This window comes from Thunnus maccoyii, chromosome 12 (genome assembly GCF_910596095.1).
Source record: "Thunnus maccoyii chromosome 12, fThuMac1.1, whole genome shotgun sequence".
Taxonomy (NCBI): Eukaryota; Metazoa; Chordata; class Actinopteri; order Scombriformes; family Scombridae; genus Thunnus; species Thunnus maccoyii.
Window position 1 is genome coordinate 12,234,729 of NC_056544.1, and position 18,683 is coordinate 12,253,411.

At 38.4% G+C, this 18,683-nt stretch overlaps 1 long non-coding RNA gene across 1 annotated transcript; it reads left to right on the forward strand.

The window, feature by feature from the left end:
- Nucleotides 1–3,246: 3,246 nt before the first annotated feature.
- On the forward strand, nucleotides 3,247–10,647 carry LOC121909384. The gene is made up of 2 exons (XR_006099426.1): nucleotides 3,247–9,936; nucleotides 10,433–10,647. It is a non-coding gene; the product is annotated as an uncharacterized LOC121909384 (long non-coding RNA).
- The last annotated feature ends 8,036 nt before the right edge of the window (nucleotides 10,648–18,683 follow it).

Consider the following 18,683-nt stretch of genomic DNA (forward strand, 5'->3'; position numbering starts at 1 on the left):
CACGGGAGAGGCTCTATTGGTGGTATCATGGTGAAATTGTATTTCATCTAACAGAGATTTCAGTTACTGCTTTTGTTCCCATTTGAATGAAAGAAAGCCTTTTGGGTGTTTGAGTCACTACTCTGAATCTTCTTAACTACCAGATTGTCGCTGGAGCTTCACACTATAAATGACTTGAGTCACTGTGAGACAAACCAACAAATGACAACTATGCCGTTTTAGCGGGAATGTATAGCACTATATGAGTGTGCTCATGCTTGTGTTAGTGTTTGGATTACATTGGAAGGATAAGGATTATGTCCTTGTACTGGAGATCATCAGTAAGCAGTGGTGCATGTCCGAGGGCTGATAACATTTTAAACATTGATGCGACTTTGAAAATACCATATTAGAAGTTTATTGGCTTTGAGAGGTAAATGCTGGCAGGTGTGTTTGTGTGCATGTACGTACACACATATGCAGACACACACTCTACACATCCCTGTCCTTGTAATTGCTCCTCTCGTTGCCCTGAGGCAGCGTGAGCTGGCATATAAGCTATATAATAAAGCATATTATCCTGGCTGGTAATGCATTTCTGCCTCCTCCAGTCTGATGACAGCTGGAATTGAGCTCTGCGTGTTGCAGAAGGTGATCCATACTAAATTCCTCCAGGCGGCTTGGAGCTCTGTGTCATAGTCCTGACCTTCTCCTGACAACTAGCATAATGAGTTTTGGAAAAGCAACGTCTTCCATGAAGGAGCAAGGTTGCTATTTAGGTTTTACTTTGATCCCTATACATCGCAGACAGTGTAGCTGGGATTTCAACCAGCAACAGAGAACATTTATATTGTGAAGCTGCTGTATTGCTGTGGTTCTCTAGAGCCAGTTTCATCCAAGACATCAGAAACCTGACCATATTTTCTAAACATTGAAGTAAAGAGTGATCAAGCAGTCAGTTTTTTAACAGTTTATCAATTTTGTAATTTTGTTGTATACCACTTTCCTTTGATGTATCTGTCTTATCAGAACCAGTACTGATCCACCTGTCAAGTCGTAAAAGGAGCAGAAAATAAAGTTTTCCCGCCACTCACTCACTAAAATCACCTGCACTTCCACTGAAGAGCTGTGCTTTGACACAGTACAATACTTTTCCAGTGACAAAAAATGCCTGCAGTTTGGCAATTCTTTAATCTGAGTGAAGCAAACTGTCAACTGTGCCAGGTTGAGGTATTTGGTAGTGTTACAGCTGTGAGACAGGTAAAGCAGCTTCTCAAACAAGCCAGAAACAGTTGAAGTAATGCCACAAGTGAAGTAACAATACCTTCACGATCTCTGCCGCTATTTTTAAATAGCATATTACTGGACTGACTGAACTATTTATCAGGGTCTGCAATGAATTTGCTTCCTTTTCAAAATTAGACAAGCAGTTAGTGCCTCCATATCAGGTACTGGATATGTGTTGTCCCTGTGTCCACTTAAAATCAATTCAAATAGTGTGACACAATAGTATGACCCCTATTATTTAGCCTATATATTAATGATCACCCTCAACAGTGTCATGATGTAGAACTACAGATGTATGCAGATGACACCATTCTGTAGACACATGCAAAAACAGCTGAGTTAGCTGCTGTTAAGCTAACAATTGCATTGGAAAGGATCACACATTGGCTTGATCAATCATGTCTGAGTCTAAATATAAAAAGGCAAAAGGTATGTTTTTCTCTAAAATCATGGTACAACCTCCTAACGCTGATATTCTCATCAAAGGTGAAAAGATTGACATAGTTACTGATTTTAAATATCTTGGTGTGACACTGGATCCAAACTTGACCTGTAAGAAACATGTTACGAAAATGATGAAAACCATTAAGTACAATTTAGCAAATTTTAGACATATTAGAAACTATCTCTCTTTGGATGCAGCCAAGATATTTATGCATGCTATGATTCTATCCCATATGTCTTATTGGTGCAGTGCATCATTTGTGTTAAAACCTGTACACTGTCCCGATAAATAAATACAATTTGATCCTATCAACCACAGAAACTTGGAAGACATTATACAACATCTGAAATCCTCCTGCTGCCGTGATATTCTGCCAACAGGTTTTTTCAAAAATGTTTCTAACTGCATGGCCTCAGATCTTTGAAATTGTAAACATGCGGAGTTCCTCAAGGCTGCATTTCAGGGCCTCTTCTGTTTAACAATCTGCATGCTCCCACTAGCTCAGATTATGGAAAACAACAAAATATGTTACCATAATTATGCAGAAGACACACAAATTTACATAGCCGTATCACCAGGGGACTATGATCCAATACAAGCACTGAGTAAGTGCATTGAACAAATCAACAATTGGATGTTTCAGAATTTTCTTCAATCAAACAAAGACAAAACTGAAGTAATTGTATTTGGAGGCAAGGAAGAATGATTAAAAGTCAGTGCCCAGCTTCAATCGATAATGTTAAAAACCACAAACCCAAGCCAGAAATCTTGGTATAGTCATGGACTCAGACCTCAATTTCAACAGCCAATTTAAGACAATTAGAAAGTCAGCCTGCTATCACCTGAAGAATATATCAAGTATTAAAGGACTTATGTCTCAGCGGGATTTGGAAAAACTTGTCCATTCATTTGTCTTCAGTAGACTCGACTACTGTCACAGTGTCTTTATAGGTCTCCATAAAAAATTGGTCAGACAGCTGCAGATGATTCAGAACGCTGCTGCTCAAGTCCCCACTAAGACCAGGAAAGTGGATTACATCACTCCAGTCCTCAGATCTGACTACACTGACTTCCTGTCTGCCAAATAATTGATTTTAAAATACTGCTGTTGGTTTATAAAGCACTGAATGGTTTAGGGCCAAAATACATTTCTGATCTTCTGCTACGTTATGAACCATCCAGACCTCTCAGATAGTCTGGGACTGGTCTGCTTTCTTTTCCAAGAGTCAAAACTAAACATAGAGAAGCAGCGTTCAGTTTATATGCTCCACATGCTCCATATCTGGAACAAATTCCTAGAAAACTGAAGGTCTACTGCAACTCTGTTATTTTAAATCAAGGCTGAAGACTTTTCAGTTTGCCGCTGCCTATTTTTTAAATCAAATTTGAGGTGTTGATTGATATCTTATACTGCACTTTTACTCTCCTGTTTTATCTCTCTTAAATCTCTTTGATTTTAGCTAATTTTTATTTCCAATTTAAGACTTTTTAATTGTATTTAAATTGTATTTATCTTTTTTATGTTGCTTCTAGATTCTGCCTTTTATGTTTTATGTAAAGCACTTAGAATTGCCTTGTTGAAATGTGCTATACAAATAAACTTGGCTTGCCTAATGAAGCAATGCCTGTTTACGATACTAATTTAGGATACTACGTCAGAGGTGTTAATTTAACTCTATGGCAATTTTACAACATGAGGATTTTTGAGTCATCAGTGTTGTATTGGATTGCAATATATTGTACAGTTCTGCCCGATTAACTGTGGTTAATCAACTACTACAACTAATCTGGTTAAGTCAACTATAACCTGTATTACACAAATATTTTATTCCTACTAGTGTTCATTTTGGCACCTGATTTAGATTTCGTTTTAGTCTTCTGATAAAAAAGTTTACTAGTTATTAGTTTTAGTTAAAACACTCAAAACATTTTAAGCCCCATTCAGACAGGACTTATTTCTCCAGGGGAGGTGGGTTGATTTCAATGTTATCTGCGTTTACTGTTACTGAGTTTCATCAGCTCCGCACGCAGCGTGACAAGGAAGTAGAAAGGAATTTTGCCAACTTGACAGGTCACTTATCAACATCAGTCAATGAAAAGGTAAAATATAAATCTTACAAGATCAAGACCCTGCAAGTTCATCAAAAGGGGCTGTTGTAACATCATGTTACAAGTGATTCTGTCTTTGCTGCTCTAACTTTGTAAAGCCAAACTAATTAGAGATTCAACAGTGTTGATGAGAGATATGAATCATGGTAAGTCACTGAATCCAAAGCTACTGCTGGCTGATAAGTTGGAACTTGACCCAAAATCAATTGATATTGAATATGGGCATTGCAATGGAAAGATGAGCAGTCCAACAGGCCATGGACAATTGTCATGAAGTTACTCAGATTTCAGGACAAAGAGGAAATCCTTAAGAGAGAAAAAAAAAACACTTAAGGGCACTAAAGGTTAATTTATCATCACTCAACACTTCTGATAAGTGTTGCTCGACAGAAATGACGTATTTTTGACAGAATGACTAATGTTGCCATGGAGATTGTCAATTTAGCTAACTGTAAACATATAAACATGGAGTGTCTGGTATACTCTCTACTGATATATCAGACCACCTTCCTATTTATATTCTTGCTTACCATCCTACTGAGATTAAGCAAGTTGTTACAAATACTTTCCTAAGATATTTCAAGATGTCTAATGTGAAAAGTTTTGTTGATAAACTCTATGGTATTAAATGGGATACAATTATAGTAACAAATGATGCATCTAATGTGTGTAATCTTTTTGATGATGAGTTCTTTGGTACTTTCAATGAAACCTTTTCCATGTGAAAATTGAGCCATCAAACCTAAAGCTTGTAAATCTTGGTTGACTAAAGAGTAAAAAAAATGTATCTCTAGGAAACACAAACTATATAAAGACTATCTAACCAATCCCTCTTCCTTAAATTAAGTTTATTCATTAATGAAATTGTAAATAAGCCTTCTTCTGAAAAATTGCCCCATAGTAAGTTTAATATTAATAATACCATCATAGAAGATCCCACTGAGATTGCCAGTGAATTCAATAACTCTTGTCAATATAGGTCCTGCTTTGGCTGCAAAAAATACCATCATACCCACTTGTTCTTCTAATATAGAGTCTGTTTCCCATCTACCTTCATTTACTTTTTCTTCTGCAAGTGAGCAAGAAATATGTAATATTGTATCAAGTTTGAAATGAACAGGTGCAGGTCATGATGATCTCAAAATGAAGTTAGTAAAACAGTGCCTCCCTGCTATTCTACAACCACTGTGTCACATCTTCAATCGTTCCCTTCAAACAGGTATTGTACCAGATCAACTGAAATGGGCCAAGGTTATCCCATTATTTAAAGCTGAAAATCCATCATTATTATCAAATTATAGACCAGCTCTTCATTTCCACATTTCTCCAAAATACTTGAAAAAAATGTGTACAATAGATCGGTCAAATACTTAAAGGATAATAAGTTACTATATGACTATTAAATTGGATTTTGTGACAAGCATTCTACCTCTATGGGCTTGGTGCAAGTAGCGGGCAGAATAGCTACATTACAAAGAATTTACAAGTGGAATATTTATTGTCAAAAGCTTTTGACACTGTAGATGATAATATATTAAATAAGCTACAAGCTCATGGTGTTATTGTTACTGAACTTAATTGGTTTGAAAGCTACCTCCTTAACAGGATCTTCGTCCCATTCTCATAGCTAATAATGCACATGAATATGTTTCACATGTTAAGTTCTTAGGTGTAATCATCGATCATCAATTTTAATTGGAAAAAGCACATCTCTTATGTGTCCAATAAAGTTGCAGAAAATTTTGGTGTGATTTATCCTTTCATTTCTTATGGCAATATAGTATAGGCAAGCACATAACAATTCACTTCCCATTTCTTTTTACAGTTTCTTTGTAACTAGGTCTCACTGTTATCACACCAGATCTGTTGATCTTCTATATAGTCAGTTCTACAGAACTAGCCTTGGCCATTTTTCAATCAGGTACAGAGCTCCAGTCATATGGAACAGCTTTTCTGCTTCACTTCGCAGTCTCTCCTTATGTCAGATTTTTAAAAAAGATCTTACACAGCTTCTCTTGAAGGAGTACAGTACTATATAATTAAGGTATGATAACAATGTAGGAAGGCAGTGCAAATATATGTTATTGCAATGCTTGTATTTATTTCTTTTTTCTTTGTATTATCTTCTTTAAGATATTTTAAAAATATATGTTCTATAATATAAAAAAAATAAATAAATATCTGTTTGTAAATTTGTGGCAAGCATATATAACTGTCAATTTCAATGTTAGGTGGGTTCTTTTTACAAGCTCTCAGGGTTTTTTTCATCCCACCTGTGCATCTTTTGTTATTGTTTAATTCTTCTCTTTTGTTTCATTTTATTACATGCACAAAATAAAGAACTAAAGAATGTTGCAGTCCCTTTCTCACTGTAAAAGCATAGCCTAATCGACTTCCAAAAAGAAAGCCTGCTGGTAATGAAGGTCACATGGTTTTCCCACAGTATATCACAGTCTATTACAGAGTCAGCTTTTGTAATTTGCCAAATTGCTAAAATGCTGTCTGGAATGATGAGAGAAGGGTTGAAATATTTCATTACCCAGCTCCTTCTATTATATTGATTCAATAGGAAGGGGGCTTTAGTCTTGTTTCTGTCAGTAAAATTTCATCATGCATTTTAATTTTTTTTTGTATTCTAAGCATTCTGTGGGTACAGTCATTGTTAATTTGTACAGTTTCCATGGTTAAAGGCGTTATTTTATCATTTAATGCAATGATTTTCCTTTAGTGAACATCTAGAAGGTGATTTAGATACTGTTTTACCAATCAAGAGAGTAGTGTGTGATTCCGCAAACGCAGAATAAGACACTGCAAGTTGTCGTTGACAAAATTAACACTGATTTCTACGTCTCCACTGAAGAGGCTCAGTAATATTTAGCAAACCATGAGTGAAAAATGAACCACAGTCATGTATTCATATGGTGATATGGAGTATTCCATTTTACTAATGATTTAGGTTAGTAACTTAATACAATATTTGTCCCTGAATGAACATAATGTCATCTCTGACTGAGATGGTTGCACACAAGTTAAGGAAGAGTTTAGGAAAAAAATCATTATAGAAATAAGTGTTGTTAATACCAAGTCTGTAAAATTTGAATAAGGCATGGAGGTGTGCAAGTCATGTGTCATCCTGCATTTATATCTGTGGGCAAGAGTTTTTGTGAGAAAAGTGATGTTTGTGTAAACTCGTGTGGGAACCTGTGGCATATTTTCAGTGTATATTATAGAAAAGTGTGGAGCGTTGGAAGGATTGTGAGAGAAAAAAGTGTAAGAGAGGGAGAACAGGGGCTATTTGATGATCAGAGCAGTGTAATTACCTCCCAGTGAGGTTCAGCCTTTTAGACGGATGATTATTCAAGGGGAGAAATCTCATTTGCATCTTGTACAGTAATATGTAAAAGTGTTCACTCTACACAAAATTAAATTGCCACATTGATTTTTTTCTCCTCACTAAAAGTACATTTCTGTCCTTTTTCAGCAGAATTATGGTTTTACATGTAGATGAATACATCTGCTAGCATAAAAGAGAAGATAGTCTCTCTATGTCCTGCAGTGCTTGTATCCATTTGTGTCTCTTGGGTTCAGCTCACAGATCATTAACAAGGCGGTAGACATTATTCTCTGCACTGTATAGGGGGCTGAGAAAAGAGAAGCCATGAAGTGAACCCATGTCGCACTTCACTATAGCTCCCTAATACAAGGCAGGGGGTCACTGGGAATGAATATTTGCTTGACATAATTATCCAACATGTGCAACGCTTGAATCTACATGTCCGCCTCTCCTTAGTCTCTTTTTCTGTAATACTAAATTTTACAGAGTCCAAACCAACCACCCACCCACACACACATATACACACACCTATACACACACACACCTCCCCTTGGCAAAGCACACCGCTGGCTATCAGTTTCTTCAAAGTATGAAATCAAGGACCCTGCTTTCATTCACAGCACCTCCAATTACAGTGGGAGTGAAATAGCACAGAGTGAGCGTAATGACAGCAATCTAAGCTGTGTGGGGGAGAGGAGAAGAACACCTGACTGAGCCCCTGTCACATTTGCTGCTGTACCACCCAGGGACAAATAGAGAGATAGAGGAAACCGTGGAAGAAAAGAAGAAGAGTTAGATAGAAAGATATAAGAAGATAACAATATATTGGATTGCCAAGAATAGTAAAAGAGTGAGTAAATGAAGGTGGAGAATAGAAGTGTGATGAGATTTAAAAAAAAAAAGGAAAATAAAGAAAGAGACGATGATTGACAGAGAGCCATCTGTTGATCTTCATGCTTATTTGTGTTGCTGTGAGCCTTTCCCCTCCCAACTGGTCCCTCATGTGGCTGACTGGGGGTCAGCTGTGACTGATAGTCCGTGCTCCTGTTTTCGGCTGACAGATGGGCGCAAGGACCGACTCTGGTGCAGCCTGAAAACGGATTCTCCATGCCTCTGCGTGCTGCCACAGCCATTTTACCCAGCTGTCAGTCACAGACAGCATGTTTGACGTTATCAGCTGTACCCCGCTTAACTGTGGAGGTCTGCTCAGAACTGCTGCTGGGTAGGAGTCAGACAGCAGAACAGCACGAGGGAGGGGATGGGAAGATGGAGGCAAGCAGTAAATTGATAAAGTAGGAAAAAGAAGGGGAATATGAATCTGCCAAGGTTAAAAACATGAAGATGGTGGGCAGGGAAATAAAGAAAGAAGGGGATGGCATGCTAGATATGAGAGTAATTAAAATGACATCAGAGTGAGGAGCCCCTGACACTGTCTCCTCCTGTACATGGACACATAATGAAGATGGCTTCCAAGGCCTTTGGCTCCGCACCAAGAGCCGAGAGGCTGAAAATGAAACGCAACAAGAGAATCAGTCCTCTCCTCCCTCCTCTCCTCTTCCACTCAGGGAGAGATTTACAGGCCAAGTTATGACAGCACGCAATAACGACAGCCATATTTTACTCCTGCAGTCTGACAACAGTATCTGTAGCCAATCAAATCTACCACAGAACAAAATTGTTATCTCTACTGTGTGTGTGTATATGTGTGCGTTTGGGTGTTGAAAACTGCCTGTCATCGCTAAATGTGATTGTGCTACATTGAGTTGATCGGCTCAATTTATTGCTGTCAAAGATAAGGGATTTTGAGGACAGGGAGACAGACTTTTATGGGAAATACATTAGAAAAATAAACACCCATAAAAGAAACCGTTCCAATCACTCAGAGATGGATTGCATGGAAACCTGATCAGGAAATACTGTATGCTCTTAAAAGTTCACCTAAGTCTTAAAAAGGGGCTGAGGGAAATGTAGAAAGCAAGAAATATGAGAGTGGAAGAAAGAAAATAAGGAATCTATGAGCCCGCACAGCCAAAAGTGAATGATGAGAAAATAAAGAATGAGAAGAGGAGATGCAGAAAAAAGAAAGAAAGGAACCAGAGAGTTACTTAAAGCTGGATGAAAGTGTGCATGGATCAATAGATATGGATGTGAATAGGGAGACTTTTAAATAAGGCTCTCGCTTGTGTCCTCAGATCCTGTTTCACAAAGAAACTCAAACTCCACAGATCAATACCCAGCTCGTCTCACTGGCCCAGGTCCTGTACAGGCTGTAGCCAGTGGCTCCTCTTGTATGGCTCTGTTTGTCTCTGTTCACGGCACTTGAAACCCACTCAAACAGTCTCTTTATCTCTGCAGTTCCTGTCTCTATCAACATCTACACCACCTTTGCCCATTAACTGTGTATCCATTTGCCCAACAAAGTAAGCATCTCCCAAATTATTGCCATATAACAATACAACGTCTTTTCATTTCCATTTGAATAAATGCCAGTTCTGCTATTCTCATTGCAATTTGATATAACAATAGCAACACACATTAGAATTCAGTCTACATCCAATTCAAGAAGCCCTTGACTGTTTATAGTTGCTGTTTTGAACATCTGGTATTGGGTATGGCTTTCCTGGAAGAATTCTGAGGTCAGTTTTACATTTCTGTAACAATAAACTTATACTGAAGAAAAGTATGTTAAACTTAAGGAACTTTTAAAGGAATAGCTGAACATTTTGGGAAATATGTTTATTCGCTTTCTTTCAGAGGTTTGATGAAGATGAAGAGCTCAGAGGTAATCTGGATAGCTTAGAATAAACACTTTTTCAAGGGCCAGTTACAGCAACTCCTTCTAAAACTATATAGTCACTTTACATTTTTTTTTTTTGTACGGGTTAAACTAAATATGTCATGGACTCTGTTTCTGGATTTTTTGTGTTTTGGGGTTTTTTGTGTTGCTCTGAGTGTGTTTTGAATGTGCTCTGGGTTACAAATTTGTGACAGCTGCATCTGCTGTTTGTGTTTCTTTGTTTAGTGCTTGAGCTCGGTATTTTGCTTTCCTTTGAGTCCAAGGCTCTTGTTTTCTTCAGTTTTATCTCTGCCTTGCTTTGGTTTTATTCTTGACAATTTGTAACCTTGTGTTTCTGACGTGTTGCTGTAGTCCCACTCAGGCTGTTTTCCCCTGCACACCTGTTCAGTGTTTAGTCTCGTTAGCCTTGCACTTTTTGTTGCCTGCCAAACCCTTGTTGTCTTCATTGTTAACCAATCTTTGTTTTTCCCTCCTTTTCCAGTGCCTGCCCCACTCCAGCTGTGTCTTGTTCTGTGATTAGTTCCTTGTGTATTTATACCTGGCTGTTCCTTGAGTTTTTTGTCAGTTTGTGGTCAATGTATCCAGGTGTTTGTAGCTGTTGTTTTTTGCTCCTCATGTGTTTCAAGTCAGCCAGTTCTGTTTTTGTCTTTGTCTGCCAGTAACCAGAGTCTGGTAAATAAATAATGATTTTCTTCAGTTCCTGTCGCCTGCTTGTTGTCTCTGCATTCGGGTCCACTTGACTGCATAACCATGACAAAATAGATGTAATGATAACAATAATAACTTTAGCAACACAGGTACTTTGAAGAGAGCCAAGCTAGCTGTTTCCCCCTGCTTCCAGTCTTTATGCTAGGCTAGGCTAATCACCTCACAGTTCCAGCTCTCTTCTTAAGATACAGACATGAGAGTGGTATCAATCTTTTCATCTAATTCCCAGAACGAAAGCAAACTAGCAAGTTTCCCAAAAACATTCAGCTATTTCTTTAACTTTATCAAGAGAATATTCAAGGGAAAAGACACAACTGTACTGGTGACATTGTCTGATTGCCAAATTACTTTTGGGAAATGCCACAGCAATGAAAAAAAAAAAAAAAACACAAGACAATCATGTATGGCTTCAAGCAAATTAACACAAATTAAACAGGCAGAAGACAGTCAATGATATAATGCAGACAGGATAAGATTACCTAAATACTTCATGGCCCTTGTGTGCACTCACACTAATGTATCTATGTATAGACACATGCACAGACTTTTCATTAATTCCTGACCGGCTAGTGTGAGTCATTGACAGCCCTGGGACATCTGTTATTGAGATGTAGAGCGACTGCCAGTGGTTAGTTTAAACTGAGACTGTGCTTGACTGCTTCACAGAAGCCTCTGGTTAAGTGTGTGTTAATACACAGAGAATGCTACATTAGAGCGTTGTTTGACCAGAGGGTTATGTGTGTTTGTTTGCATGAACACAGGTGTGTGTTTGTGCAAGCCCTGTATAGGGTGTAGGGATGAGTTCAAACCGACTGTTTACCCTTTGCAAGAAATGATGAATTGATTCTCATTTTATTAGCTAAATCTAAATCAGGTAGAAAGAGACTGTTCTCCATAGACAAAGATGTATACTTGAGTTTATGCATGTATCAGTGAGTGCGAGCACGTGGATGACAGGCCATCTCTCTGCTCACATCAAAACCTCCTTGTTATTTCTCATTAGTAAAAGCGGACCTTGTTCGTCATTATGCTATGATGGTTGTTTCCCCACTGTGCAAATGTCACCAGAGTCCTCTCCTTGTGTCACCTCTGTCTGCTCCCTGCTGTCCCCTCTGACACGTCTGGGGACCCTCCCTGCCCTTTCTCTGACAAGGAACCCTGGTGATTACACTCACACACATGTGCACGCAGACACACAAAAACACAGAAGAGAAAACGCATACATTATCATAATAGATGACACCTATTTTAAGATGTAGCATACTGTGATCCTAGTTATACACTATACAAATACACTGTACTTTACATTCCCTACCATGTGATGACCAAAAGAGTATAGAGACAGAGAAGTCCCTTTTAAAAACTGAGCTCACTTTGACACCACTTATTGGCTATAAACTCAGTGCGTGACAGTACAACTGGCAATGTTATATCCTCAACAAGTGCATGATTCAGTATGTAACACTGCTTCTATTCACACAAATGTTGTTTCCAAGCCTTGCAGATGCATTTAAGACCAGAGCAGTAGCTATATTAGTTCCAATAGTTGCATTGTATAGATGTGATGTAATTTAGTTGCAACTTTGATTGCCTCCTCTTCAACAATGCACAGCACTGTTGAAGAGTACTGTATGAGCATGGATGGGAAAATGGATTTTCAATTCAAAAAACACTCAAACACATGGTGGTGTGTGTAAGCTGTTGGCACAGTTGCCATAATGGCCATATTAGTAACACAGATGCACAACTTGTTTGGATGTAAGACGAAGTGCTGAAATACGGCATCTAAAATGATAGTAAAAAATCTGTTTGACTATTAAACTGGGGGAATAAACTAAAAACCAGTTTGTGTAATAAGAAACACCCAAACTTCCTGTCAGTAAGAAGAAGTAAGACAAAAGTATATAATATCTTGTAAAATGAAGATGATGCAGATGCAGTTATCTTCTCTTTTTACTCTGCCTTGTTTAAATGTCAGATTTATTTGTGTAGCCTTTTACTACACTTACAGGCCCCAAGAGCTTTACAACAACACCCACAGTCTGATAACAGTAAATGAAAATGGCACCACTAATGTTTCACTGGCAATGACAAGGAAAAAACTCCCATGACAAGCTCAGAAGGAAATAAAAGATCTTGCACTCTGATGTTCATGTGGAGGCAGAAAGGAAAAGAGAACTTCTCTTATTGTGAGGCTTTCACATTAAACAAAAATACGTCTGCTTTTGGAATTCTGGTCATAGGTTTTGATACATTCATAAAGAGATGCAGGGAAAGTGCTTTAAGAAAGTAGTGAATATACAAAAAAGGTTTGTTTATGTAGCAGATGCTTAAATAGATGAGTAAACTGAGTAAAATGTCAAATAATGTAATTTCTGAAAAATCTATTCTAAAATAAATAGAATATATTGTGGAAGAGGGAGGCACTGTGTTTTTCATGTAGTTTTTTGGTAGAGGTATGTTATGGGACTGATCTTAATTTGGATAAAAAAGATTTTATTATTATTGTACCATAATATTTTATTCTTGGCATTTTGCAGCAGTCTTTCACTGCTGAGAGCGATTAGAGAGACGGAGGAGATACACCTGTGTTGACCCCCGCTGGTTGCTAAAGGGAGTTAAGTGTGGTTGACTCAGAGAGTTGATCAAAGCCTGGCTGCTGGGCAGCATGCCCTTGCAGTAGTCTGGTTCTTGCCTTCCATCTTGTTCATCTTGGTAGTGAAGCTGCTGCTCAGGGCAGAACATAGAAGACAGGAGAGCTGTGGGGGGGGGGGGGGCCTTGCTGAGAGCATCTGGATCCGCAGCAGAGTGTAGTTCAACGGGAGTAAAGATTTAGATGTCAGCTGTTGAAGAGTTCATTGAGAGAAAATAAAAAAAATCATTATAGTTTTTTTTTTAAATGGCTAGGAGACTTGTATGAGTGTAGAACAATGTTTATTTAAACCCTAGCTGGTAATCCCTGTTAACAGTAATGGTGAACAAAATATTTAATTCATATGTTAGACACTAAAGTTGGAAGATAACCAAGCTTTTTCTTTGCATGCGGTTGTGTGTCTACCTCCAGTTGGTTAATGCTTGTGGTGAAAATACAGATTTTCATCTATTTTGGGCTTTTAATGTTCTGCACATCTGAAACAGTACAGACCCTTCTTTCCGTAAAGCTGCACAAATCAATATTTTCATATTAACAGTGGATCAGATGTCTGTGTAATGTGAAAACGGTCACTCATGGTGACAAACCCACAAAGAACTGTCAGCCAAATCTGCTGTCAGAAGCATAGAGTAGTGAAGAATCTTGCAGCTCATTGTTCTGGTTTTACGGCCCACGTTTTCTTCCGTCTCAACACTCTCATCAGCGTCGTTTCTAGCTGCAGCAGGCAGATGTTTTCTTCCAAAAAGGTCTGATTGCTATTATTATTATTATTATTGATAATAATAATAATAATAATAATGATAATAATAATAATAATAATAATAATAATAATAATAATAATAATAATAATAATAATTGCATATACTGTTTGCTCCTGGTCAATATTTTGTACATTTCATCTCATTCTCTTCAATTTAAAGTTTGAACCTGTAACAGCTCTTCTCACTTAGAATATATTTTAGATACCTTTTATTGTAATTTCTTTCTTTCCTTTTTATATTATGTGGGATTACTTAAACCAACTGTGAACTGTCTGCTGAGCACCACACAGCAGATATACAAAGTTAATGACTTACTGGTGAACATAGTGGAGTATTTAGCAGCTAAAGAGCCAGATATTTCTCAGCGCTTAAAGAAGAGTAAATGAGTAAATGTTGTAAATGGTGGACTTAAATTTGCCAGGAGGACAGATACAAAACTCCAGTTGAATGCTTATGCTGCTCCGGGTTGACTGGATGTGTAAATAGGCATCATACATTAGCACCTATAGAAGGTGATGATATGTCAATATTGTGTTTTCAGCTTGTTGCTCTCAAGTGGCAAAATAATTAATGCAGATTTAAGCATTGTTAAAGTTAGAGAAAATGAAAGGCTTTGTCTGTGTAAAAAACTGACAAAGTTTTTTTTATTATGGTATTCTGTTTTGTGTATGTTCCCAAACCTTTCTTTCTTTCATTTACATAGCCCTTCACGAAGACAAGTCTGCCATAATCCAATTGATCAGCAGTTGACACAAGATATTACCTTGAAAAAATGTAACAGGCCTACCTATACAATATAACTGCCACCACCAACATCGCCCCTTCATTGTCCATCGTGTCTTACCTTATGAGGCAGCTGGATTCACGAGATGACACAAGAATCCTCATAGGACGCTGATTGGTCCGAACCACTGGTGGTTAGGAAGTTAGTGGTTAGAAGTGCATAACTTGAAGCCTGACAAGACAGATTCTCATGTGATGTCATGATCTTACAAATCCAGCTACCTCGCAAGGTAAGCAAAACTTGCAAAAAACACAAAAGGCCCTCTCTAGAGCCAGTGTTTGGTTTGTCCATTCTGGGCTACTGTAGAAACATGGCGGTGCAACATGGCGGGCTCTGTGGAAGAGGACCCGCTCCCCATGTAGGTATAAAGGGCTCATTCTAAGGTAACGAAAACACGATTCTTAGTTTCAGGTTATTATACACTAATCAAAACATACTTATAAATATTCAATTTCTGCCAATAGATCCCTGTAAATCTAACACACTGGTCCTTCAAACAAAAAGAGAGAAAATATACAACAAAAATATATAACAAACCTTAACTGAGCCCATTTATAGAGACATTACCCACCACAGTGGCAGAGCGTGGATTAAGTGGACAAAAAAATAAACACTGAGGAGGCTAATGGTCCCATTCAGAAGGATCCATTGATGAACTTACAATAACTAATCAATGGTGTTTCTTTTTATAGCCTCTGCATTATGTTGCGGTCAATATTGTGAGTTGGCTATGACAATAACATCCAAATTATGTTGTCAGTTGCATTGATGACTATGCTAGACGCTGTTGCCCTCAACTATAAAAGAACAAAAAGGAAGAATGCAATAATTGCCGGTGGTCTGTTGAGACCCTTAAAAAGACTCACGGTCAATTATTCCTTGAATAGTGATCATAAAGGAATAACGACAAAACAGCGAGCACTACAGTAGGTGTGTTTAATGGTGCATTCAGATTTTGTATAAGTCATTTAACCTTTAACCTCAAGGCAATTATGAATTTCCTTGCCATGTGTAATCAATGCCATTGATCGCCGTCGTTAGCTCTGTATTAATTGGACTTGTCAAAAGGCATAATCCTGGTCACCGTGTGTCTGCGTCTACCCAGGAGAGGTTATCATCAGGGATCAGAGCTGAATGGTAATGAGGGCATATGGACACAAGAGATAATGCCAGAGAGGTTTGTGTGTGTGTGTCTTTGCATGTGAGTTTGTGTGCGAGAGACAGTTGTGTTGTGTGTGTTCATGTCTGGTGTGGAGGCACACTGGGAGTAATGTGTGTGTGTGAGGAATTTTAATGATGTCACCACCTACTGCAGAGTAAACTATTGTTCACAAACACAATATATCTTCTTCACGCCTTCCCTTCTTTGTGTCCGTGTGTGTGCGTGTGTACTTGTATTAATCACCTTTCAGGGACAAAAATAAGCTTATACAGTCACAAATGAAAGACAAAGGAGTATTATCTCCACTTTGAGGACAAAAAGCTGGTACCCATAAGATAAACCATTATATTTTTATGGTTAACACTAACGGTTAAAGCAGCAAATCAATATTTTTACTACTGACAATGGATCACATGACTAATTGTTGGTTAAAAGGGTAGGTTGTAGTGACAAATTCACAGAGAATTATCACCTGACTGCAGTTTCCCTCAGGTCTTTGGAGCTTTACAGAATTTTTCAAGCTCATTGTTTTGGTTTTCGAGGAACGTAACTTTATTGTTTTAATTTCTTTTCAGTGCTTTCATCAGCGTTGGTCCAGAAGCAACAGTTTTTTCCAGAGGGGACAGCTATGGCTCAGGAGGTAGAAGGGGTCGTCCACTAATTAGAAGATCGGCGGTTCAATTCCTGGCTCCTCCAGTCCACATGTTGAAGTGTCCTTGGGCAAGATACTGAACCCCACTCCTGAAGGCTGCACCATAGGTGTGTGTCTGTGTGTGTGTGTGTGTGTGAATGATTAGATCCTACTGATACGCAGGTTGGCACCTTGCATGGCAGCACCTGCCATCAATGTATGAATGTGTGTGTGAATGTGGCTTGTAGTGTAAAAGCGCTTTAAGTGGTCAGAAGACTAGAAAGGTGCTATATAAGTGCAGTCCATTTACCATTTTCAGCAAAAAAGCTCTGATAAACCTAGTGTACACCAAATTGATGGCAGATAAAGTTAGAGACTAGCTGGTGAACATAGTGGAGCATTTAGCTGCTAAAAAAGAGAGATTTTCCCAGGAGTTGGTGGAGACCAAAAACAGAGCTAAAAAGAGAGTGCATACTGGACTTACATTCACCACATTTATTTTTTCTGCCCCCAAATTGCCAAAAAATCAGTTATTGTGGGTTTAAGGTCAGGGTTGAAGTGAGTTAAAGGGTATGTTATGGTTAAGGTTGAGGTAAGACTCCAGAGAATGAATCAAAGTCAATACAATGTCCAAAGTGTCAAAAACAAGAGTATGTGTCCCCACATGACTGGATGAGGACAATCCTGTATAATACAGTTGTACACAACCTTACATCTGCTGAATATCTGCAGTGTTGACTGTGTGAGCCGACAATATGGCAAACAACAGGGGGTTGTATCGACCACATACACACGCAACACACACAGTGAGAAAGAAAGAGAGAAACATTTACACACAGTGATTTTCTTTCTCAATTTCAGTCAGTTATGGATTGATAGTATAATGAACAAGGCTGTCTCATGCTGTTGTTAAATGAAAGATGTCTTATAGGCTTAAAAATCATATAATTTATTGCTTTGTGGTATTTTATTTGAGCTGTTAGATAATCCACAGGTCGCGCCACAGCTGATATAGAGTACATACTCCTCTGTCACTTTATTGAATTAACTGAGCTGAGAACCATTTCATCTTCGGGCTTTGGTGTTGCAAAGCTCTCATTTTCTCTACATACACCGACAAATCTCTCTCTCCCTTCTCTCTATTCCTCCTGCTCTTGCTGGTTCACAAATACACACACACACACACACACACACACACACACACACACACACACACACACACACACACACATATACACGTAAAATAGCATGTACATGTCTGAAATTTGATCAGGTGCTCTCCAACCCCAGCTTCAGCTGCGGGGCCCTAAAATCAGCTCTAACCATCCATCATGCTTTATAGCACATCACATATTATGGCCTGACAACAGACAGAGAGAGATGGAGAGAAGGAGGGAAATTCTGAGACAGCTATGGGGAGGGGGGGTGTATTAAAAAGAGCAAAACAGCAAGGGACAGAGAGAGAGAGAGAGAGGGGAATGATGGTGGGAGTATAAAAAAAAGAAAAATAAGAGAGGGGGGGGGGGGGCATCAACCTTTTCTAATCAATATCCATTTCCTGGGGCTGTCATGTTGTTGCGAGAGTGGCTGTTGCATTACCAAACAGAGAGCGTCTGATCCTAAATAAAATATCACCTTCAATCCAAACCATCCCATTCATCTTCATTTAACAAACACTCAGCTTTTGGCAATACCTTTTATGCACCTTCTTTGCCATAGTCAGAATGAATATGTCAGAATGACAGGACCTGGCACCTGCATACGGGAATATTTTTCTACAGAAAGACACTTGACTGTTAGTGGCATTGTTGCTCTGCACAACTCAGATGAGTGATTCCGTAGTGGTGGATCGCAATGTGGAATTGAATTTTACTGTTTATGACTCATGATCTAGATTACAAAGTGGGGGGAAGAAACAGTGTGTTTGGTGAGGCTCTGTATTCAGGGGTTTTCCAGAGAGTGGGAGTATGCTGTCATCACTTTAAATGAAATTAAAAAATGTGTTTATGTGTGTGTGTGTACTGTAAGTGTCA